This window comes from Archocentrus centrarchus, chromosome 19 (genome assembly GCF_007364275.1).
Source record: "Archocentrus centrarchus isolate MPI-CPG fArcCen1 chromosome 19, fArcCen1, whole genome shotgun sequence".
Classification (NCBI taxonomy): Eukaryota; Metazoa; Chordata; class Actinopteri; order Cichliformes; family Cichlidae; genus Archocentrus; species Archocentrus centrarchus.
In genome coordinates, this window is record NC_044364.1 from 7,476,476 (window position 1) to 7,500,532 (window position 24,057).

General features: G+C 41.9%; 1 long non-coding RNA gene across 1 annotated transcript; it reads left to right on the forward strand.

Moving 5' to 3' along the window:
• Positions 1-832: 832 nt before the first annotated feature.
• Positions 833-23,799, forward strand: LOC115798880 (uncharacterized). Its single transcript, XR_004021510.1, has 3 exons — positions 833-881; positions 23,245-23,405; positions 23,502-23,799. It is a non-coding gene; the product is annotated as an uncharacterized LOC115798880 (long non-coding RNA).
• Positions 23,800-24,057: the final 258 nt, after the last annotated feature.

The window sequence follows — 24,057 nt, forward strand, 5'->3', positions numbered from 1 at the left end:
CACAGCTCCAATGTCTGCATCAAATTTGCGGATGACACGACTGTGGTGGGTCTCATCAACAACAATGACGAGACAAACTACAGGAGCAAAGTGAGCCACCTGGCCTTGTGGTGCAGCCACAAAAATCTTTCTCTAAACATGGAGAACACAAAAGAGATTGTTGTGTACTTCACAAGAGCGCACCCCCAGCATTCCCCTCTTACCAGCAACGGTACTGCTGTGGAGAGGGTGAGCACCACCAAGTTCCTGGGTGTGCATGTCACAGAGAACCTCTCCTGGACCCTCAACACCACTTCTGTGGCCAAGAAGGCTCACCAGCACCTCTACTTTCTCCACAAGCTGCGAAGAGCCAGAGCCCCAGCCCCCATCATGTGCACATTCTTCAAGGGCACGATTGAGACCATCCTGACCAGCTGCATCACAGTGTGGTGCGGCGCCTGCACAGCACCTTGCCACAAGACCCTCCAGCGCAACGTGAGAGCAGCTGAGAAGATCGTGCTTCTGGTTTGTGCAAGTATTCTCTCATAAAGCAAAAAATGAAATGTGGGAAGAAGCACTGAGAGGGAGTAAAATTGGGGAAAGCTAAAAGAAAAGTGTAGCCAGTAAGAGTTGAATAGAAATGAAGAGATGGAGGGTTTACACAAGTAAAGCATGAGAGGCAGTAAAACAGGAAAACTTTTAAATATTATGTACAGAAGAAATGAGGCAGGCCACAGGGCCATTCAGTCAACATGACCTCTGTCAACCTTTTGCAACAGGCCAGCAAAACCCTGTTTGAACAACCACTGCTTTCCTAGCACCAAACATGACCTCTGGACTGTGGCTCTGAATATTTATAGAGACAACATGCAGAGGAAGAAGCTCCACTGCGCATTATCCCAGTAAGAAATTCATGCTGCTATTGTCTCTCATTGCAAATGCTTTGCAAAGCATTTTTGACCTAATAAAAAAATAATAATGTACTATATGTTTTTTTTGCCCAGCAAGAGGTCCATTTCAGCCCGTGCTGTGGCCAGCTAGCCTCGTGCTGATTATCATAGTGGCGCTGAGCTTTTAACCTTGAATGTCCAGTGGTATCTGCAGTAAAAGTTAATGTAAACAGTGAATGACTTTGGTTTGAAGGACAAAAAGTTTGGAAGTGATTTGAACTGAGCTATATAGCATATGCTCTGTCAGATGGGTTTGGGGTTTTATTTATGACATTTGATGGGTGATTGCGGAATGTGTTAATCACTTGCAAAAATAAAACCATCAATAATGGCTGTTCCTTGCATCCCAATTTTCCTGTCACTTGATGTGATTGTGTTGTGATTGACTTTCTGGCTCACGCAGGCAAACAGCTATTGAGAGTGGCAGGCGAGAGAGGAGAGACAGGTGTTCGCAAGCAAGCAACTAGTCAAATATTCAGGCATTTTGGGAGTCAAGCAGTCAAGCTGTCAGACAGGTCACAGAGATCTGCCTTCAGGCAGAAATTCAATTTTTGCACAGAGAGATGAACGTTTAGGAAATTCGATATTGATGCAGTCAGACTAGACACAATCAGGGGCTCAGACAGGTGGTCAGCCAATTCAACAGTTAGGCAGACCGTGCCGTCAGAGAGACAGACAGGCAGTTTGATCAGTTTGACCAACAGCATTCGGTCCGCACTGTTATATTCCAACAAACTCAGAGAGCACAGCAGAACAGGCGCTCTTCACTGACCGGAAACAGCGGATGAGCCGAAGGGCCCACTGAAAATGAATGGCTCATTTAACAACAGGTTTCTCTTCCTGGTAAGGATGGAGGTAGGATAACTAATCTGACTGCTGTGAAAGCTGGAGGATAGACCGGCGGTGAGGTTAGGGCCACAGAATCTGCTAGTGCAATTTCAGTTAGTGCTCAGTAGATGTTACAGTGAAAACCTCAAGTTGTGGGGAGTAATCATGAAACACTTTGAGGTGTGTTTTGCAGTTTGGGTGATCACAATGCAAAAACAGAGGCAGGGCAGTTTGGTTAAATTGGCTGGAATGATGCAGTTTCAGCCTCATTAGCCAATCGCTGCCCATTAATTCTTTTAGAATCTGTGTTGTGACGCAAGGTTTCTGGTGTGGACATTATCCCTGACCTTACTGTCGACAACATTAATGATCAGGCTTTCATAAAATACATTCAGATTCCTTAATGAAATAAGATTAGAAGGAAATAGAAGCAGGAGATCTCAGGCTGCTGTGGGTGGGTGGGTGGGGGGTGTGTGTGTGTTCAGATGTTGTCTCCTCTCTGATGGAAGTGCATCGTTTACTTTTTGGCTGACAGGTTACTCATCTCAAAGCTCGTCTCCACGCTGAGACAGCAGAGAATTTAGCATCCATAAAATGAATAAAGATTGCAACCACACTTTGTGGTACAGAAAGTTGTAACATTTGTAATATTTGCACAGTTGTTATATTTGCACCCAGCTGTGCCAGCTGTACCGCCAGCTGTAACTGCTGCAGAGCGGAGTTAACTAGAAAAGTGACAAAATTAATGTTAGTCTGCATATCCTATTTACACTAGTGAGTGAAATGGGCTATACTGTAGAACTGTAAATCACACTTTACAGCATCATCATAAATGCATTCATACGGGGTCACAAGATGCCGCCTTATTCATTTTCATGGTGGCGCGTACACTCACAAATTTCCACGTTTTTTTTCAACGATTTGTGGTGATGTTCTGCGCCCTATAGACCACTTCAGCTTGCTTATGAGATACATAACCAAGTTCTCTGCCTTGGCTTCACACATGCATGAATGGGCTTAAACAGTCAATAATCTTACATCTTGCGTAGAAATGGGACCATTTCTGATAATGAAGAGAAAAGACTGACACAAAAGCTTTGTCAGTCTCGGAAAACGTGCTTCACGGTTTCAGCGCTCCTCATAACTTCTGCATTAGTGTAATGTTTAGTATAATTTTAAAAATAGCTTTGGAGAACTCTGAGTACTGAGTAGCTGTACAATTTGGCTCACTCCTGTCCAAATTTGTGCAGCGATTCTCAGTAAATTAGCACAGTTCACTTATCATCCCTAGTATAGTCGTTTTCTAGATTCTGCTTCATTCTGCCATTTGGACCTACTTTTAAATAAATTAAAAACCCAGTTTCAGTCCCTTTAAATTCTCTTCACATACCTCCTTCTGTCAGGTTGTTTGTTAAGGTATTTTGCCTGCTCGGAGCTGCTAAATGATTAAGAGAGATTTATTCCAACTCCTGCTCAGGTCAAAAGCCTTGTTTTGCTTCCGGGTGCAGCTTAATAATGCTCATAATGAGGGCTGGCAGAGAATTAATATAAATTAAAATAGACCAAAGAGTGCATGCAAACTTGTCTTCATTAATAGGTAAGTGACAATATAATTTTTGTGGGGTACTATTGCCAAGAGGCTCATACAATGAGCTCTGTAGAGGCTGCCATCCTATGAGTTATTTCATTGTTTTTGGCTTAATTAGCTTTTGATAAAGCTTTATGAGGGGGTGTAGATGAAGGCAGAAAAGAAGAAGGGTAAAATAAAACTGCTTTATCAGGGTATTAGCCTCTGGGTGCTGTTCTCTTATTGTGGGGTCTGGGCTCTTCACATTGTGTATTAGGTTATATTAATTTGGAGAGTGGTATCTCTTGGAAACAAGGGAGGCCTCTCTTTGATGTGCTCTCCTCTGCGGTTTCTCCAGGACCATTTTTCATGTAGGTGCTCCACTCTGTATTGATTAGGCCTCATAAATAGTGAAAGAGTATAGGGGTGATGGAGAGGTCTGAAAGCTGCCCTAAATAGGTTAATGCTGGAGAGCGAGAGCTAGCAGGGAGGAGAGGAGCAATGAGAGTCTCATCTCAGAGTGGCTCAGTAAAGGCACTGCTGAGACCATGTATAATCCCTTTATGAAATTAACTAAATGTGCAGGGAGCTCCTGATCTACCTTTGTCTCATCCCAATGAAGATGTGTACTGTGTGCACACTGCTACTGCTGAAACTCCACCAAGAATTAATGCCTCAATTTTGCTCCAGATTGGATTTTTTTTCTTTTTTTTTTTTTTACCAATACAAAAAGATAGGTGGCATTAAAGTTTAAATTTAAATGTACACACAGTTATAGACTGTATATAAAAGATGGCTATAGTGTTTGTCCCCTTTGATTTGTTGAATTTAGCACCATGGCTGTTCCCATCTTGTTTTTGGAGTTACACGTGCATATATTTGAGACTAGTATTCTAAGTCATCATTTAATGCAAGCTAACTTGGTTAGCAAGCTGTGTAATGAGTGCATTGATGGTGATATCTGCTAATTACTGCTCAACTGATCTGTAAAATACAATAAATTCACTCATCAAAACTGGAACACAGACTTTTGGCAGTCTGTTGTCACAATGAACCACATGCAAACCATATCGTTTGTCAGACATTTAAAATAGTGCAAAATGCACCAGCACAAACGTAAAGTTGGGAATTTTTTTTTCTTTTGCGTTTTTGGCCACAGCGGCTTTTGTTAGCAGTGGAGAGAGACAGGAAATGGGGGAAAGATACAGGGGGAAGACACGCAGGCAAATTGGCGACAGGCCGGCATGCGAACCCGCACCGCCTGCACCACAACACGGCATATGCATGTGGTCGCCGGCTTCACCACTAAGCCACCCAGGCGCCCTAAAGTTGGGAATTTTAACATGAGGGTAGTCTCAAGTTGGCATTTGAAGAACTGCAGTTTTTGGCATATGGAGCCTAAGCGTAAGGCTGCATCCAAAGTCACTTTCTCACTCATTAATGATGCCCTTAAATATTTACTCTGTGAATTTATCTTTACTGTGCACTGTAGTGCAGTGAAAATTGAGATTAATGACACAGTTTATAGTCCCTCATCTATAAAATGTGACACCTTACATTTTTCAGCAGACTACAGCAGACATGCATGGAAAACAAAGCGCAAAAAATATAATGTAATATACGCTCAAGAGGGCATAATTTCAGATATCAGAGATCAGACTGTGATTTTTGCTTTACCATATACAGTGTTATAGCTGGACTCTCTTTTAGGCTGGGTTCTGCTCGTGCTTTTCTTCACAGAGTAAACCGAGTAAAGTGAAGGGAAAACATCAGTGGTTCACTTCAGTAAAAGCTTAAATTTGTGGTGGTTTTTTTCTGTTACTGCACACCCTTTTATCAGCATTGTAGTGTTTCAATACGGTGTAATATAGAGTAGGTTACACCCTGGAATAGACGCGTTCCTTTCTGTAATTCAGATCAGTCAGATAGAAACAGCAGTTTGGAACTGAGCCGTGAATAAAGCCTCAAATCCACATACACTAACACAGTCACTCATGCATACCTTCTGTTTTTTTCCCCCCTCTTGTTTATGCCATATCTGCTAAACTGAATATATGCTTACATCGGTGTCTTCTGATTTCACAGATACAGACGTATCTGTGTCAGTTCTTTTAGATTAAAAGTACCTCGCTCCATTTCCTGTTATCACACTAGACTGCGCGGCTGTCACTGCTACATTAGTGTGGAGAGGACAGAAAGATGAATGTGTGTGTTACAGCGCTCCTAACAGTGTACAGTATATTACGATGTGTGTTCTGTGTGTGTGCATTTCCTCTAGGTTTGTAGTGAATTTCATGTGTGTGTGTGTGTGTGTGTGTGTGTGTGTGTGTGCGTGTGTGGGCACGTGCACACACATGTCCTCCACCTCATCATGTGCATGGATGTAGGGTAATGGTGTAGCAGGGAGCCACAGTCATCTGTCTTTGTTCAATGCTGATGTCCTGTTATATATCAGAGGCAAAGATGAATGCAGTTAATAGACTGTGACGCAGCCATTAACTACAGCTGTAATAGAAGTGTAATGGAATCAAACAGCCATTGCTCCCCTCAGCATAGGCAGGCACAGGTAAATGTTTAAAGACCAGTAGGTGTTGAGGCAGCTGCGTCTTCCTCTCTCACTTTCTTTGTTATGTGTTTCTTTTTACCCCATCCACTCCTTCCTTTTTTCTCACACACACACATCCATATTTTACCCCCCCCCAATCTGCTCCACCCCTCCTCAGTACCTCTCCTCCCTTGGTGCTGCAGTCGTCCTTGAACCTCCATCAGTTTCTTCACCAACATCAAAGCCAGCAGATAAAAATGTCCAATTGTCCCTTTTCCTACTGATACTCGCTGCTGCCAGACAGATCCACTGATGTCTGCTTTTATCCTCTGTGTCTTGGGAATAAAATGTGACATTGTTCCCAGCACAGCCCCTTCCTCTGTAACCTCATTTGTAACTCTTTGTATATTCCTGTATGGAATTACCGTATTGATTGGTGAAATTGTCGTTTATGGCGGAGCTCTTGAGTTTCAGGAGATAATGGAAGTCGCCTTATCCACCAACCTGGACAGAAAATCTTTGGGAAATGGAGAGCAATCATACCCGCACAATGATCGCATCCCTTTATGGACAGCTTAAAATTCTGCAGGACTGCATGTGCATCAATATTGCTCTTAACTGCTATTTAAATCCTACTTTTACATTATTTTGACTGTGTTGTCTGTTTCTAGCTTTTCTGCAAATTTCACAAAAGTCTTTTTGAACCTAAAATATTACATGTAAAAAAACAAGCCATTTTCATCAAAGCCTAATTCAACCATACACTTTTTGTCACAGTGATCTTTCTGCAGTACACACAGCAAAGTAGAGATTTCACCACCGCCGTCAGTAGCAGCGATCTTTCTAGAGAGGCCCAGTCTGTCTGTCCCCAAATTTTATTTGCATTTTAGACATGGAGGGTTTTTGGGGGGGCAGTGTGGGCGAGCACTGACGTCCAGCAGTTGGTGCTTGTGGCACAACTGCCCCCTCAATTTTAACTGCACCCTATACACCTCATTCATTCACAACATAAACACATACACTTATAAGTTGGGCGGGGGGAGGGGGGGTGGGCCATCTCACACCCCGATTTCTTATGCCTCGCCCGGGGTCGGGTGGTTCCTTGGGGACCGGGCTGGCGGCATCTTGGGGTCACTGTTGGCCCTGGGGTGGTTTCCGCTCCCATCTTCAGAGAGTGGGTAGCTATGGATGAATGTGTGTCTTTGTATTTGTCACAGTCTTCGTGAGTATGGGTGGGCGAGTGAATATGGTGTATCTATGTTTATATGTGTGTGGGAGAGTGTGTTTGTGCATAAATGTGTACATGGGTGTGCTTGCCGGTGTGCGTGTGGTTGTATGTTTGGCTGGACCTGGGTCTGGGCCGGTGGCTTGCCTCCTGACCGCTCCTTGCTGGTTGCCTCTCCCCCCCTGCCCCCCTGGGGTGTGGGTACCTCCTGGTTCCTGGGTGGGGCCGGATGTTCTGATGTGGGTGGTGACCTGCTCCCCTGGGGGCTGCGTTGGCTTCTTCGGCGTGGGGGGGGGCCCTGTGGGGGCTCGGGCGGCCCTCGGGTGCCGGGGGCCCTGGGGCCCTGCTGCCGGCCGTGCGGGGGGCTGGCCGCTGGGGGGGGGGGCTGGCTTCTCGTTGCCTCGAATGCTCTGGTGCCCTTGCTCCTTGGCTGCTGGGACTCCATCTGAGACCTCCGTCCTCCGTCTGCTGGGAGGGGTGTACGGTTGTCTTTGGAATGAGTGGCCGTGGGTCTTCGTAGGTCTTGATGGGCTGCTGGTGGCCTGGGCTTCCTGGGATTCTCTTTGCCTGCCTCTGGGTTCTGATGGGCGGGGCTGCGGCTTTATGCCTTCATTGGTAAGTACATTTCATGACACAAACACATACACCCACATAATAACACAAAATGGTTGGTTTGTATAACTATTCTTCTTTTATTTTTATTTATTTATTTTATTTTATTTATTTTTTTTTTCCCCCACACAATCTTTAATTTTGCAGATATTGTCAATATCTTAAGTTTAACAAGTGGCTAACTATTTGGTTTACTTACTTGCACTCTTTCCTGTTTCTTTTTTCTATTTTCTCTCCTTTTTTTTCCCTTTCTTCTTCTTCCTCTTTCCCTTTCTCTTTTCTTTCTTTTCTCTTTTCTATTTCTTAAGCCTGTCATTTCTGGCACAATTTGATAAATAGCATGTTAAAAATAATTCAAATAAAATAAAGGATTACACAGTAACAAGAGGAGCCTATAGAGAACCTATAGAGCTCATCTTGAAATAGCAAATATGTTTGGCACAACAATGCATTCAGATCACAGTTCTGTTTGCAAGATCTGCCAGACATGACAGGCAAAAAAAAAAAAAAAAAAAAAAAAAGAGAGGCCCAGTTGAAACACATGATGCAACCTATGAAATCTGCTGTTACCTGTGGCACAGCCCCAAGTTATCTTGACTTTCTGGTTTTCTACATGTTGACATACATTACAGTGCAATATGCTTTGCATATTGACAGCGATAACAGGAGTTCAGGGCCTGTTACTTGTCATATCAGGCTGCTCCTCAACCTCCATGAAGTAAAAGGTACAAAGAGGTACACCTTTATCCTGTGCTATGTCAACAATTTTATGCTTGGAACATAGATGTAGCCTGGTTCTCAGCAGGCGTCTGTTCCAATTTCACATTGCATATTTGCTAACTTGCAGTCTTCTTAACTTTCTTTTGTTAGTTTTCTTTGCACATTACCACCACCAGCAGTTGGTCAGTGCAACAGCATGAGAATAGCAGCAGGTAGTATGTGTACGGTGGGTGTGTGTATCTTCATATGCAGCAAAGCAGGGTGCACACTGTAAAGAGATTTATCCATAGCACAAGTAAAGGTCAAGAAGTCTGCATGGGACCTTTAAGAAAATAAATTGTACCTTGTTTTCCCATAGAAGTTTATTAGGGAGAACATATGTGCTAAGGTAGTCTGTATGAGGAGAGAGAGCATCACAAAAGTAGCCCATGGGATGTTACTATTAAAAGCAGTCTTTTTAATATCTGGATTTTCTTCAGTTTTTTCCATCATTGGCATGTGACATTCAGAAGAGAAACCACACCCCCTCAATAGGAGACATGTGGAAAGTCCATTAATTAATATGTCTGACACCTGCAGTACCTGCAGTACTCTCGCTGACAACTGCAGTACTTTTCTCAAGTATCTGACTATAACCTTGCGTCCCTGTTGCTACATATTTGTTTGTTGGCCAATGTTTTGGCTCCATTGGGTGAACATACTGAGAATTGCGCTACAAAATTTTTTGCACTATTGATATGTAAAATAGGGCCTTGCCTTTGGAGGCATGCTCAGAATGAAAAGAGCCTTATCCTGATAATGTATGCATGTCATTGCTCATTTCTGGAAGAAATGTGTTTAAAAGTTAGATTTGTGCGACTTCTCCGGTGCCACTGGCCTTGAAGGGTGGTATTGGATGTCGGTGGCTCGTGAAGCAATTGATAAGATTTTTGCCTGGATGATGAGAAAATATTTAAAATGTTCTCAAGTGGCTACAGTGGTGAAATAAAAGCAGCGTATCAAACAAAATCTCTTCCCGCAACCACAACAAATCTTTGCACGCTGAAAGGTGCAGAGATGATTAAAGGCGAATAAGCGCCATGCCGTCCACCTGAGAACAATCACGCAGTGATGTATGAATTGTGTCTGCTTGCTGTTTGTCTGAGATGTGTAGCTGCGTCCTGATTAATCAGACTCACCTGTTTTTGGCCCCTACTGGGACTGGACAAACCAAGTAGAGAATGATTACCTGGTGTGATTAGAGCTGGTTGGCTGCAGTTATCCACCACGGGGCTCTGCACCTGTTTCTTCTGCTCTATAAACCAGCATTGTGACTTTCTGCTGCTCCTTTATTTTGCAAGTTTCAATAAAATTTTACTACGGTCTCCAAATTGTGCTCTATATGAAAGCAAAAAAAAGAGTATCTGATTGCAAGCAAGTCCAAAACATACATTGTAAATGAATGTTAGCGTCTCAGCAGGCAGAGCAGCTCCACTGAGTAGTAAATCAACCTCAACTTGTCCTTCCACCTACTACCCCCCCCCCATCAGTGTTACGAGTCATTGCTCTCAGGAGCACAATCCACCATTCTGGCTGCTTATGTGGCTGCCTGCTCAGGATTTAGTAGACTGGTAAATGTTGTCATCCATGGTACACAAGCACACACACACACACACACACACACACTCAAGGCCTCTGTTGTTTGTCGTGTCGAAAAGTCTTGTTAGTGAGACTGATGGAGAATTACCGCTTTGAAAATTGCAAACACGCTTCTGCGCGGGCCCGAACAAAACACACCAAAAAAACACATCAGAAATTAGTCGTGCTAGAAATGCCCCTGTGGCTGCTTCTTGCTGGTAAGCAGCACTGTAAGTTGCTGTGGAAGTTTTCACCATTGTTCACGAGAATTTGCAGGTGGCACAAAAACCTTCGGTGAACTGTCGGGAACTGATGCAAAATCTAAGTTGCCACTAGGCCTGTGGGGATGAGGTATAAAGATACAAATCAGGATAGTTGGGAACTACAAATGCTTCAGGTGTTACACTTTTTCCTAAATGTCAGGCTATATTTTATTTATAGTCTGGTAAAAAAAAAAAGGAAAGGTATTTGTTTTTACAGTTTGACTGTTTTTGGGGCGTCAGTAACCGTTGGTTCTGGTGTTCTTGGGTGAATGCCAGTTTAACTGCACAGTGGAAATTTATGCTTTCTAAAAGAATGATATCATTTACTGTAATTTTAACTGATTTTGTGCTAAGCTGTGATCATCAGGTGTTCCTTGAATTTTTGAGCAGTGTATTTATTGTTGCCTGTTTTTTTTTTTAAAGTATTATGTAGTTGTTGTTGTTGAAGCACTTGTGACTGCAGATAAACATGAAATTGTCTAAATCTATGGAAAGTCCACATCTCTGCTCTGTTCCCACTGGGTGTTGTGTTTGAGGCTAATCCAGGGATTCTTTGTACTGGGTGAGTCCTTCTTTTGATTGGAAACAACCAAGTGTGCACCATTGTAGAAGAAAATAGGGTCAACTACACACACACTAGTTTGCAGGTAAAAAATACAACCCAACAATATGGAGAAAAATGTAAAGTTTAAAACAACAGCATTCAACTCTGTGAGTCCATTCTACTCTCCAATCCATATATGCTTGAAATCACACTGTGAGAAGCCTCCTGATAAAATGTAATTGTTAGTACTGACATGTGCATACAAATCATACAAGAGAGGAGACATAATAAAGAGAGCAAGAAGCCAGCATGGACACACACACACACACACACACACACACACAGAAAGGAGCAGTGAAGCAGGCTCACCTTGCTGTGTACTCTGAGATGTAAATGTGCCGCTCACCCTGCCACTGCAAACCCTGCTGTGATCAAAGCGCTTTTAGAGACGCGACTGCTCTGCTCACTGTGAGAATCTGCACAGAAGAATATCACTGCAGGTGGAGACACGGGGCATTTTAATTACATTGTTTGTAGGCGCTCACACACGCACACGCATGCAAATTAATGTGTGTGTGTGTTTTGTGTGTTTGCAGTCAGTATGTGTCTGAGTGTGTGGATGTATGTGCATATGTTACCAGGTTCAAGTGTGACTCCAGGCTGCCAATGGTATCTCAAAGAAGCAGGTGGATCTCTTCGAAGGACCCCCCTCCCCAGCAGCTACCATACTCACAGGCTCTGCCGCCTGCTGTTTGCATTACAAACTTCCAGACCATAAAGCATATCATGCAGGTCTTTGTGTCAGCATTTTTAACAGTGTTTCAGACTCCTCAAAATGACGCCCTCCCCCCCCCGACACATTTTGTAGTCCACCTTTGCGAATTCATTTGAGCATGAAAGGTTCTGGGCCAGAGGTGGATATTAGCAACTTCATAAATGGTTTATGACAACGGCACAACAACAGTGTATGAAGCCCGTGACTCAGAGAGAGAGAGCGAGCGAGCGAGAGCTTGGCTACAAAATTCTGCGGCGTCTTGAAGATAGTCAAACAATTTTCAAGACCAGCAACTTTTGAGTCTATAAAAATTGATCTGTTTGTCATGAGACCAGACCCATTTGGGATTCCTCAAGCATGAAATCTTTGTGAAATGGGTGTATCAATCAGAAAACACACAGAGACATAGATTGAAAGATGATTGGGGGGAAAGATAGAAATGAGAAAGAAGGAGTGAGTGGAAGAGACAGAGACAGCGTGTGGGAGAGAGAAAAAAAAAGATAATTTTAATTTAGTCATTGTCTCAGCTTCCCTAAATCTTTTCATGATGAAAGAGACTCTTCCAGCGATCTCTCTCTCTCTCTCTCTCTCTCCCTCTCTCTGAGCAAAAAGCAGCAGAGTATTACTGCACCGTCACACCGGATATGAAAAGCCATCAGCTCCTGTTACGTGTCCCACTATATGATATCTTGCATCTTCTTTATGTGCCTAACAATGCAGAGCTGCTGTCGGGTGAATGCTGCATTAGCGTACAACATCTGTGTAAATAAACGCACTGCATCTTAAGCACGGAGTAAGCCGATTCTTTTCTGCTGTCGACGAGCTTCACATTCAGTCGGGTACAAAAGCGGCTCAACAAGCATCTTTCATGTTTCCAAAGCTGCCAGAAAAATTATTCAAGAGCAGCAGCACATTGTTGACTCTGGTTTTAAGAGCTTCTGAAGCAAGGTACACAAACGCTCCAATCATGGGCATTTTCAGTGTTTTCTTTTTTCATTTAATACTATTGAAGAAACAGCAAGCTTCTCAGCAACAGTGGAATTTGTTGCATGAGATGAAAACTGTCGCTAGCACATGTTTTCAGCTGTAGCGGTGGAGAGTAACTAATGCTAATTCTATGATTTCATTTCAAACTCGTGGCTTTGTTGTGAAATCTGTTGAAGCTGATGTTTTATAAAATTACATTTTATATTAAAAAGTACAAATGCATGGTAAAGAAGGGTCAATTCAGATGAAAACGCAGAATTCCAACATTAATCTTTGAGATTAATCTCAACTTTTTTGAGAATTTTAAGCCATTTTGCAAGGTTGGATTACCTCCATCATGCAAGAGCCAGCAGTGGATGACCTAATCAAATTATGTGTTGCAGGTTTTAATTAAGAAGTAATGAAAACTATTTCTCAAGACTACATACAATAGACATTTGCTGTGAACTGGATTTACTCAGGAGAAAAAAAACATGTGGGTACACAGTCGATCTGTGGGAGCCAGAATTCTGGCTGGGTTGTTGGGGATCAAATACTTATTTCACTCAGTAACATGAAAATCAATTTATAACTTCTATGTAATTTTTTTTCTGGATTTTGGTTGATATTCTGTCTTTCTTTATTAAAATGAAAGTACCATAAAAATCAGAGACTGTTCATTTCTTTGCAAGTAAGGAAACTTACAAATTCAGCAGGAGATCAAATAATTATTTTCCCCACTGTGTAGTGCAGATAAGGTTCAGCTAAGTGAGACAGAAGCTAAGCTAGAGACTTCACATTTACAAGATAAATGTTACTGAGGTCACAGATCAAGTGAGAAGTTTTTGCAGACACAGGAGTCATCCTGTGCGGGCTGATAGAAAAAAAAAATCCAGCTTTAACCCTTTTTAGGGGCCTTAATTGAACACACAATCAAAAAAAAAAAAATGCAAATTACGTTACCATAAAGGTAAAGATAAGAGTTTAAGGCGCTTCTGCAATGAGTTCACTTTTCACACCAGGAAGCTACGCCCATCAAGTTCTTAGATGTAGTTTAGCACATGTAGTCACCCATTCCTTACACCTTTTTTTCAAATTTTGAAAGTAATTTAAAAAAAAAAAAAGCAAAAAGAGCAAACCCTGCTGTATTATATTAGATGCTCATGCAAGCTGTTTCAGTTTTTGGAATTATCTGTGCTGATGGCTTCACTTAAGTGCTTTGCACCCTTTGAAAACAAACAAGAAAAAGAGTCATAATAAGTTTAGGGCTGTGTCCCTTGTGTAATCATAAGATTGACAATGTGTTGAGTCTTTTTTGGCAGGTGCACCACTCAAAATATGTGGACTATGCCAGAGAAAGACTGTCTTGTGAATTGGCGACAATGAAGTGACCTGAATATGTATGTGTAAATAATCCTTATTCACTGTATATATGCAAGCATTCATTTTTTTTTCATTGTTTAAATTCTATTTTACAAATGCCAAATGTATCCAAACTATATGTGTGCAGACTCTTTAATTGGTTTATTTCTGGGGATAAACAGACACAGCTACAGGGATGTAGGGTAAAAAAGGTACACAGCATAACCAGAAAAAGATCTTACTTAGAAAGCAGAGACTGACCACCGAGCAGAGACGACCGCCACATCACTCTAAAACGTAACCATTAAGTCTGAGTTTAAGAGGGAAGAGAGGAAGCTAAAAGCCCCAAAAAACGCCGGTGCTTTTGGTCAGCACTGCTCCCCAACCACAACATGAGCTGAAATGAAGCATGATCCCCACTGCCGTCTACCATCCCACACAAGCAAACACACACCATCACCTTCAGCTCTGCTCCTCTTCCTCCATTTGTCATCAGCCTAGGAGAACAAAGAGAGAGAGAGAGAGAGAGAAAGAGAGTACCTGAAAATGAGGATGGTGGTAGAGATATAATTGCTTTCTTGTCTTTTTCGGTTCCCTCCCAAAAGCAGGAGGCATAGCTGTGAGTGACTGAGGTTATCTTCACCGCACTATCTGCTGAAGAAGCACATTAATGAATAGTGCATTAAAAGTTTGAGTCTGTTCTGCACAAAAAAAAAAAAAACAACACACACACACGCACACGCACAATATCCTGCAACTCCTGTAATTTCAAAACCACAATAGCCTCTATGCAATCTTGAAAATGAAAAATAAAGGCCTTCGGGCAGTATGCATAGAACTTCTTTTTATTCAAACAAGGCAAAGAAAGAGTAACATTTACTCATCTGTGGTTGTAGCCTAATTGATTCATTTCACACTTCTTCAGTCATTTCTCAAGTTCAGGCTTTCCTTCGGAGAAACATACTGTAAGCAAATATACATCCAAGTAAACACAGAAATTACCATGAACAAACAGAGGCATGGGCAAATCAAACAGGGCTGCAGTGACTAGTTTGCATTCAAGTAAGAAATCAAGAGTAAAAACACTGCAAGAGGACCTGGAAAAAAAAACAAAAAAAAAAACTATGTGAACCTCTATCTTGCACCACTGATAACCAGTTGGGTAGCTGTATGAACTCAAAATCCAGTTTCTGTACTGTGAATGCCTGTTTAATTAGCCTTGTATGATGGGCTGCCCATCAATTACACAGCTAATTGCCACCCTATCAGCCCAAATAAAACGTGCTATCGCACTCTGGAGTCTGCATCATTGCGCCACATGATATAATTTCCTTGTGAATCATTTGGATAACGAAACGAGGAACTGACTGACATAAATGTGAGTGGGTGTGTGCACTCGTAAGATGGAATGCAGGAGGAATCTCGAGCTATGATTCAAACCTCTGATCTAGTTTGACAGAGTGTCCATTAGTCTCAATCAAGGATAAGTTGTATTTTTTCTGTGCGTGTGTGTGTGTGTGTGTGTGTGTATAGCGGTGGGGACCTCACTAGTAGACAGGTCTCTCCTTTCTAAGCTCCCTGTGGACAGAAGTGTGCTTCTTGAGCTCATTTGAAGATATATCTGCACTGCACAATCCCCCCCATTCTTTATTGTCTGCCCAGCCAGCAGTACTGCTCAAACACAGGAGCAAAAATTTTCCATTCAGTTACCTCTATGTAGATACTGTCCAAACTAACCTGCTCTCAGATCAGTTTACTTAGGCAAAAATCTCCTCTATTTAGCCACACAGTCATTTGCTGCAATATTTGCTCTTTTCGGAGGGCAGCAGCAGTCTATTCACCTGATGGAACTGAAGCAAAGAACGACTATGAGTAGATTTTCACATCGGCCAACCCATGTGAAGTAGAAGAGACTGTCATTATGCTGTTCAGTGGAGCAGCAATATCTCTAGCTGCTTGGGGACATTGGGTGCCTGAGCGTAGCCAGCCAGCCCTCCTGTCTGTCTGTCCACCTGCCCACCTCTACCTGCCTGCCTGCCTGTCTTTCTGTATGGCTGCATATGTGCTTCTCTGGTTATTTCTCTGTCTACTAGTGGGTTTTCTCCTGGTGTGTAGTTGTGGATTTACCTGTGTGTGCACGTGTGTCTAAAGAGAGGCACGAGCTGTACCCCAGGGATTGGACTCTTGGCTCCAAGACAGCACAGCAGATAATAGGAGCTTCTATGGAAGATTATTGGGCCTTGTTCTGTCCCCATCTGCCTTTTAGTTTTTTCCTCTTCTTGCAGCTCCTGTTTTAAATTTGACTGGTAAGGTTGTCGAAGCAATTAAATCCCCTTCCTGTCACTGCCTATGTCACTTTTATTTTTATTTCTCCTTTTGCTAACAGTTCCTCTATATTCCTTCCTCCAGTTTTCAGGAACTGTATACAGAATTGCAAAGGTTTCAGGTTGAGAGAAATTGTGCACCAGTCACTCATCTTTTTCACTTTCTTCAGTCTTTTCTTATCATCCTTTTCTCTCTCTGTTCTTCCTCTATCTTTCTCCTTTATGCCAGACCTTGACTGCTGTCCTCATACAAAGAGCTGCAGCTTAGACTGAGACAAATGACGACTTCCATCATGCAGTTTGTGTGTAAGACTTGCAGCAAAGAAACCCCATAAGTTATCACTGCTGCTTTTGGAGAATGCCCTAAAAGCAGGTGACCTTAGATGTTTAGTAGTCAGCTTGTGTTCAGCTTTTAACCACAGACTGTATAAAAAAGACGAATGTAGCATCACTTGCACCACCCACTGTGACATCACCATATTTGTGGTTTGTGGACTCCACATTATGAAGACTCAACGCTGATGTTTTGGCCTCCACTATGTTATTTTTTATTTATTTATTTTTTGTGAGACATAATGCTAGCATACACCATATGGACAAAAGTATTGGGTCACACCCCTTAATCTTTTAATTCAGGTGTTTTTAGTCCCATTGCCACGGGTGTATAAAATCAAGCAACTAGCCGTGCAGTCTGCCTTTACAAACACTGTGAAAGAATGGATCGCTCTAAAGCGCTCACTGAATTCTCACACTGTACTGTAATGGGGTGCCACTGTTGTAATAAGTCTGTTTTTCCCTCCTAGATGTTCCACGATCAACTGTAAGTGGTATCACTGCAAATTAAATGCTAACTGTGTACCTGCTAATTAGTGCTAAATAAAAGGATAAAAAAAAAAAAAAAAAACACTTACCAAAACTGGAGCACAAGCTTCTTGGATAGTTTGCATACCTATTAAGTCTCCCGTTTTGGCCGGGAAATTCCCGTATTTTACCCCTCTGTCCCGCCGTCATCCCGTATTTTCAGTTTTCAATTTTCAATTTTTTTTAAAGCATTCCTGTGCCGCTCCAAACTGAGTTGTCACTAGGTTATCACTAGGTTAGTGCCATCAGCAGGAACAACCCCATAAAAACAACTGGACCTCAGTTGGGCTCAGTGTTGCCAACTTAGCGTTTTTTTCCCCGTAAAGCGACAGCGAAATCCTCCGCTGTCACCATGTTTTGTGTACATAAAGCCTTCTTACTGTGTCCCTTCGTACACTTTGGCATCGCCCAGACCTCACTTTGACTCCGCCCTGCGACCCCCGAACCTCACTTAAACACCGAGCCTGCCCACCCGCTCCCTCCGTTCCCATCCCCGGTCCTCGCTTTGGCCTTTATCAACCTTTGAGACAGGTGACAGCGAGTTTTCTTACACAAGTTGGCAACAGAGGCCCAGATAAAGGAGGAGAGTTGAACGTAGGTAGCAGTCTCACCCCACAGTGTTTTTGTTAAATTTGATATTCTAACATTAAACAATACGGGACAAAATTGATCTATGTAATGTGGGTCTAGGCAAAGCATTAAAGTTATTAAGTTATTTCATAAAGTTTATTTGTAGTTCTAAACATATTTATGGTGTTTTTTTTTTCACTTTTTGTCTCTCCAAAGATGTTTTTCCTCTCCTGCAGCCTCGATTGCAACTACAGTACATCCAAATGAACAGTTATGCAAATTAGGTGATGACGTCATATAGTGACCTCTATTTTCAGCAGCGGAAAATTTCCCGTATTTTTAAATACAAAACTTGACAGGTATGAGTTTGTACCTCACAGTATATAGAGAAGTATTATTTGTCAGATGATAGCATTAAAAATGCTCCAAGATGCACCAACATCACAAACTCGGCTGAGAGGTCTAATTCAGGAATTAGTAGAATGCTGTCAATCACAGTGACCACACCCCTAAATTTAAGCCTCAGCAAAACCAAACACAGGAGTTGTAGCAAAGTTAGGAAGTTAGGAATGGATGAAGTACCTTTTTTTTTTTTTTTTAACTTGGACATAAACATGTTTTTTAATCTTATTAAATTAGTCGGTTTATCATGGGAGTCTGTGAAGACTGTCTCACGTTTTGAGCCACTCCAGGATCTGCAGTTTTTGGCACTTAGACACCGACTTCATCTTTCAGCCCCGGAGTCAGCCACTTGGTTTTAATAAACAACCAACAACAAAAAGAGAAAGACACCTCTAGCAGCACCTGAACAGAGCCAGGTTACCTCGCTTCCAGTCATTATGCTAAGCAAACTTGTGTCTGCCTCTAAGCCCATACGGTTCTTAGACAGGAGATTAATTTTAATCTCGTGTAATTCTCACTAATTTGTAAAGGCCATTTACATATTATACTGCATGCAAAAGTGATTATGGGAATTGTTCATGTTATCATATGTGGTTATCTGAGACCACATCAAAAATCTGTTATGTAAAGCTGAGAATAATCAGAAAGGTTGAAACATTTGAAAGTACAGTAAGTTTCCACCCATCCTTCCAGCGTTTATCCAACTTAGGGGCGTCGTGGGGCTGGAGCCTATCTCAGCTGCCACTGTGCAAGGGCACACAGTACACAAAGGGCCAACTGTGAGACAGACAACCTCTCACACTCGTATCTACACCTGCCAACCAAGAATCACCTATTAATCTAGATGCACATCTTTGGACTGTGGAAGGAAGCTAGAGCACCAAGAGAGAATCTATGTAGGTACAAGGACCATGCTAAGCAAGGCGCTGAAAAATTACATGTAAGATGAAGAAGAAATATTCTTAGCTATCAAATTGAATTTGATGTATGGCACTGACAATGTTAACTTTTTTGTTACCAAGTTCAAATTTTGATGCTAAAATGGTTCTGCTCTACTCATCAAAGGCTTGTTCAAATAAATCAACTGCCATTGTTCTCCTGACTGTGCCTCAAGTTTCCAGCAGAACAATGCTCACTAAGTAGAATTGTGACATTGGGAAAGATGGTATTTTCTTCTAAGCCAAGAAGAGCTTTCTCTCTGTCAAATCATGGCTAAGTGAAAGTCTTCTCAGGAGGCAGTGCACTTTTAAAATACTTGAAACTGGATCACTACTATCCAAAACGCAATCAGGGAGACCATAAGTGAGCACACCATCAGAAGATGGGTTTGTTCTCTGAGAGTTAGAAAGGCAACTTCATCATGTGTACAGGCTTTACTGTATACCCCCCTGCCAAGATTCCAATCAAAGATTCAAATCAAAAGATCTGAGACCGTCTCAAAGCATGAGTCACTATTTCTAAACCAATTTCTCAGGAGCGGAAACAAAGCCACGTGTGACAGGACTTATTGAAAAAAGACTGATCAACTGATGCTGTTTTGAAATTCATGGCAGCAACAGAATGGTGTATGCAAGGGGACTGAGACCAGAGAAAATGATATCACAGCAAACCCACAGTGAATCACGGTGGTGGAAATATTCAGATTTTCTGACTCTGAGTTGGACACCTACAGTGAATTGGCCCCACACAGATCAAGGAGATCCAGCACTGTATTGCTCAGAGATGTGCTTCACCCTTTGGTTTGTCTGTTTGTGGGGCAAGAATAATGAGTTCTCACCCACCTCAAAGGTTTACAAGAACTTCTTCAGACCTAAAGAAGACCAAGGATTACTGACTGTTATGAACTTTCCTCCACAGTCATCCAACGCTGACGTTCTGAATTCATATGAAATTTTTTCAAAGCTCAACTTTTCAATTAAAAACTTAAAGACAACCTTCCATGCTTTTCAGGAGCACTCACTTTCTGTGAGCGCAGTTCACCGTGACATCCACAGATGCAGGTTAAAGCACTGTTATGTGAGGATGAAGCCATATGTGAATTTGATCCAGAAATACTGCCATCTTATCTGAGCCAAAGCTCATTAAAAATAGACTGAGGTAAACTGTTCTGTGGCTTTTTGTATTGGCATTGGAAGCTTGCACATCTGGAAAGGCACCATCAGTACTGAAAGGTATATCCAGGGTTTTAGAGCAACATATTCTCCCATCCAGACCTGCAGTCCAGACCCTTCACCAAATGAAAATATCTGGCACGAAAAATGAAATGAAATGAAAAATAGCCCCAAGAAAAAGAGACAAAATTACAGAAATTGTGTCATTGTTGATGGAGCTGTACAAGTAAATATTCACTATAACTAAACACCAGTTGATTAGGTTTATTGTGTTAACACCATTTTACTTTTCACCACACAGTTCTAAGTGAAATATATGCGATATACTTAGTAGCAAATTCTTCAGTTGATCAATCTGTAAATAAATACACAAATTCACAATTAAAAACTCTAATAATGCATCAGAAATCAATGATCCAAAACATTGCAACTATGCTGATAACTTAAAAGTCAGGTCATGGCTTCAATAATTGGATTACATTGTTCACCCAGACCTGTCAATTCCCTTTATTGTATATTAGAAGCACTTAATGAAATAAGGATTAACTAATGAAACTAAAATTGTGGAAAATCTGTGCCAGCAGCCTTCACAAAGTCAATTGTTTATCCATCAGGGCTGAGATTATATATAAACGGATAAAGCGGTTTAATGGGGCCACTTTAAGTGAATTTTCAAAAAGCCCTTATTAAAAACAGCCTTTAATTCATCATTAGTTTTTTTTTTTTCCTTCTTTGCTACCCTCTACCCCAGTGCTAATCCAGGCCCAGTGTTTCCTCATCCTGACAGCCAATGAAATCAAGCCTGGCACCCTCAGCCCAACATTATTAGCAAATGCACAAGAAAATCTGCCTTAGCCTGTTGGGTATGTCTCTCGCTCCATCTTACTCTCACTCAACACACCAGGGCTACAATTCCCAGTGACAGGTTTCCAGCCTCGGTATGTGTGGGTGTGTGTGTGTGTGTGTGCGCGTGTATGTAGGAGGGCCTGGGTGTTATGCGCCATGATACTCAAGCTACAGAGCAGCTCTTTTGCTAATTGCAGCTATTAAGCCTCCAGAGACCGTCTCAGACTCTAGCATGGTTAATGAGGAGTGCACAGTGAGATAAATGAGACATTGTATATCTAATGTAGGAACAATGATAGAGTGACAGTAGATGTGCAGCTGAGGGGCGCTTGAAGCATTTGTTTTCACCATGACCCCCATCCCAACAGCACTGAAGAGGTATCACTTTTTGAATGGCATTAATAGAGGTTATCGTTTCCCTTTCTTGAGTGCTGATTAGGTCTTTGCAATAGAGTGATATATGCCGTGGCCTTCTCACTCCTCTGTTTATCGTGAAGAAAAAAAAAGCTCCTGCATCAAACACTCCTAGGGATCAATGTTTTCAAAGCCAAGAGCTGTGCAAAGTTCAGGACCCACAGGGGAATATAGAGTCCTTCAATTAAACATAAAAGATTGTCACCATCAAGTGAAAAGAAAATCTTTCAACTTGAAAAGTTCCATTCGAAGAAGTAAAAATAACTCTCTCTTTATCTTGATGGTAAGATATTTATATAGTCGAGTCTGAAAGAATTGTAAAGCTCAAGTTTCAGGGCTCGTGGTTTTTCACCCCACCAGCTGCAATACGAATATCACCAAATGACAGTGAAAAAGACTGGATGTCACTTTAATTTTAAGTCATAATGTATTCATCTGACTACAGCATTAGTAACAGCAGTCAAATGGGCCCGTGCTTTTCACAGTAATGAAAAGCTACTATTTATGGATGTCCCTGCACATACTGTAGCTTTGCAGGAAATGTGATGGGCAACAGCAACAAGACAGTCATGTTGCTCACCGTGTAAACACACGGTTAGGCTATGTATAGGTGCAGTGTGTCACGGTGGTGATGGTGGATGAGTATAATCGAGGTCTAATAAGCAGGGTCGGTGGCAGCTCTGCGGTGGCAGAATGTACAGTTTCACCCTCGGGGGGATATCAGTGGCTAATTCAATGAATCATGGTGTCAGTTTTGATAACCCCGTGACACTGTCACCTCACCCTTTAATCTAACATCCAGTACCAGTTTCTACACCAGGAGCACACAAATAGCATGTGTACAGTTGATGTTATCGCTGGGAATACTCCCGAGTCCTCGCAAATGTACTCTTGGACTCTCTTCTCAGTGATTTTTTTGTAAGGTAAAAAGAAACCCTACTGATACTGAACTTACTGTGTACATTACAGGACTGTATAGCCTACAAACTTTGATTCAGTTAGTACTGATTTAAGCTGTCTGTTAGTTTAACATGTACAATTATGTAAAAATAAACGTTTTCACAGGAATATATGCAGTCCTGTGAAAAACTAAGCTCACCCCATTATTCAGTAGATTGTAGAATCATTTTCTGTATGACTTTCCCAGTCTGTCACACCATTATGGAGGAATTTTGGCCCACTCTTCTTTAAACCATTGCTTCAGTTTGTGGGCATTCATTTATGCACAGCTCCCTTAAGGTCCTGCCACAGCATTTTAATCAGGTTGAGGTCTGGACTTTGATAACGCCTTGATCGTGTTCTTTTTCAGCCATTCTGTTGAAGATTTGCTGCTGTGCTTGGGATCGTTGTCCCGTTGCATGACCCGATTTTAGCCAAGCTTTAGCTGACAGACAGATGGCCTCACATTTGACTCTAGAATACTTTGGTATACCAAGGAGTTCAGCGACTACATGGTGCCCAGGTCCTGTGGCTGCAAGACAAGCCAAAATCATTACCCCACCACCATGCTAGACGGTTAGTATGAGGCGTTTGCACTGACATGCTGTGTTTGGTTTTCACCAAATGTGGCACTGTGCATTATGGCCAAAAATCTCCACTTAGGTCTCGTCTCTCCAAAGGACATTGCTCCACAAATGTTGTGGTTTGTACAGCTGCAGCTTAACCTGGGGCATGCTAACATGTTCGTTTTAGAAAGAAGAGGTTTTCGGGTAAATCTTCCAAACAACCCATATTTGTTCTGTCTTTTTTTAACATGCCACCAGAGGTCTGGAGAGTCTATGATGTAGCTGACCTGAAGGTGAATTTCCTGGGATGTCCACTCCTGGGAAAATTTTGGTACACACCAGAATGCTCCAGACCAGCAAACTGCCAAAGCCTTTAAAGACTGGGTCATACTTGCTGATCATCAATTAATCAAGTGCATGTATGAATTAGTTTTCCTACACATTACCCAGGTTAAAAATAAATTTTCTGTTGGCCTAACCAAAATTGCCATACTAATCTATATTTCACTTCCTAGGACCGGCATTCACCAGTACCAGCTAAGAGGCTACCAACAAGGAAACACACACAGAAACCATCGATCAATAAAACCTCTTTGTATGAGTCTTATTCAGATAGTGTCAAAGCTACCCATGTGTAAATATATACTGTTTATCTAAGTAATGAAGAGACTCTTCAATGTTCTTTGGCACAACAGAAGAAGCTATTGGGGGGCGGGGGTCCCTTGAGCCTATAGTAACATTGGGTTATATTAAAACATACTCTCTAGTAATTACATTGTATTTTAAATCTGTATTTCAGTTGCCAAAGTTACAGTGCACAAGCCAAGCCAGCTAACCAGCACTAAATGGTCATCTAAGCACACAACTTTATTTTCAGTAAATTCTGGATTCTGTTTTTTGTCAAATCCAGTGACCATGACACCATATTTTATTCATAAAGTCAGTAATTCGCTGACAGTGAAGTCTATTTATTTCTGTGCTGCTCAGCCTCGTGCCTCTGAAAGCCTTCAGCTATGTTCAGGGACAAAACATGATTTCTCAGAAATTAAGTTGAAGAATTTGTGGTGGACG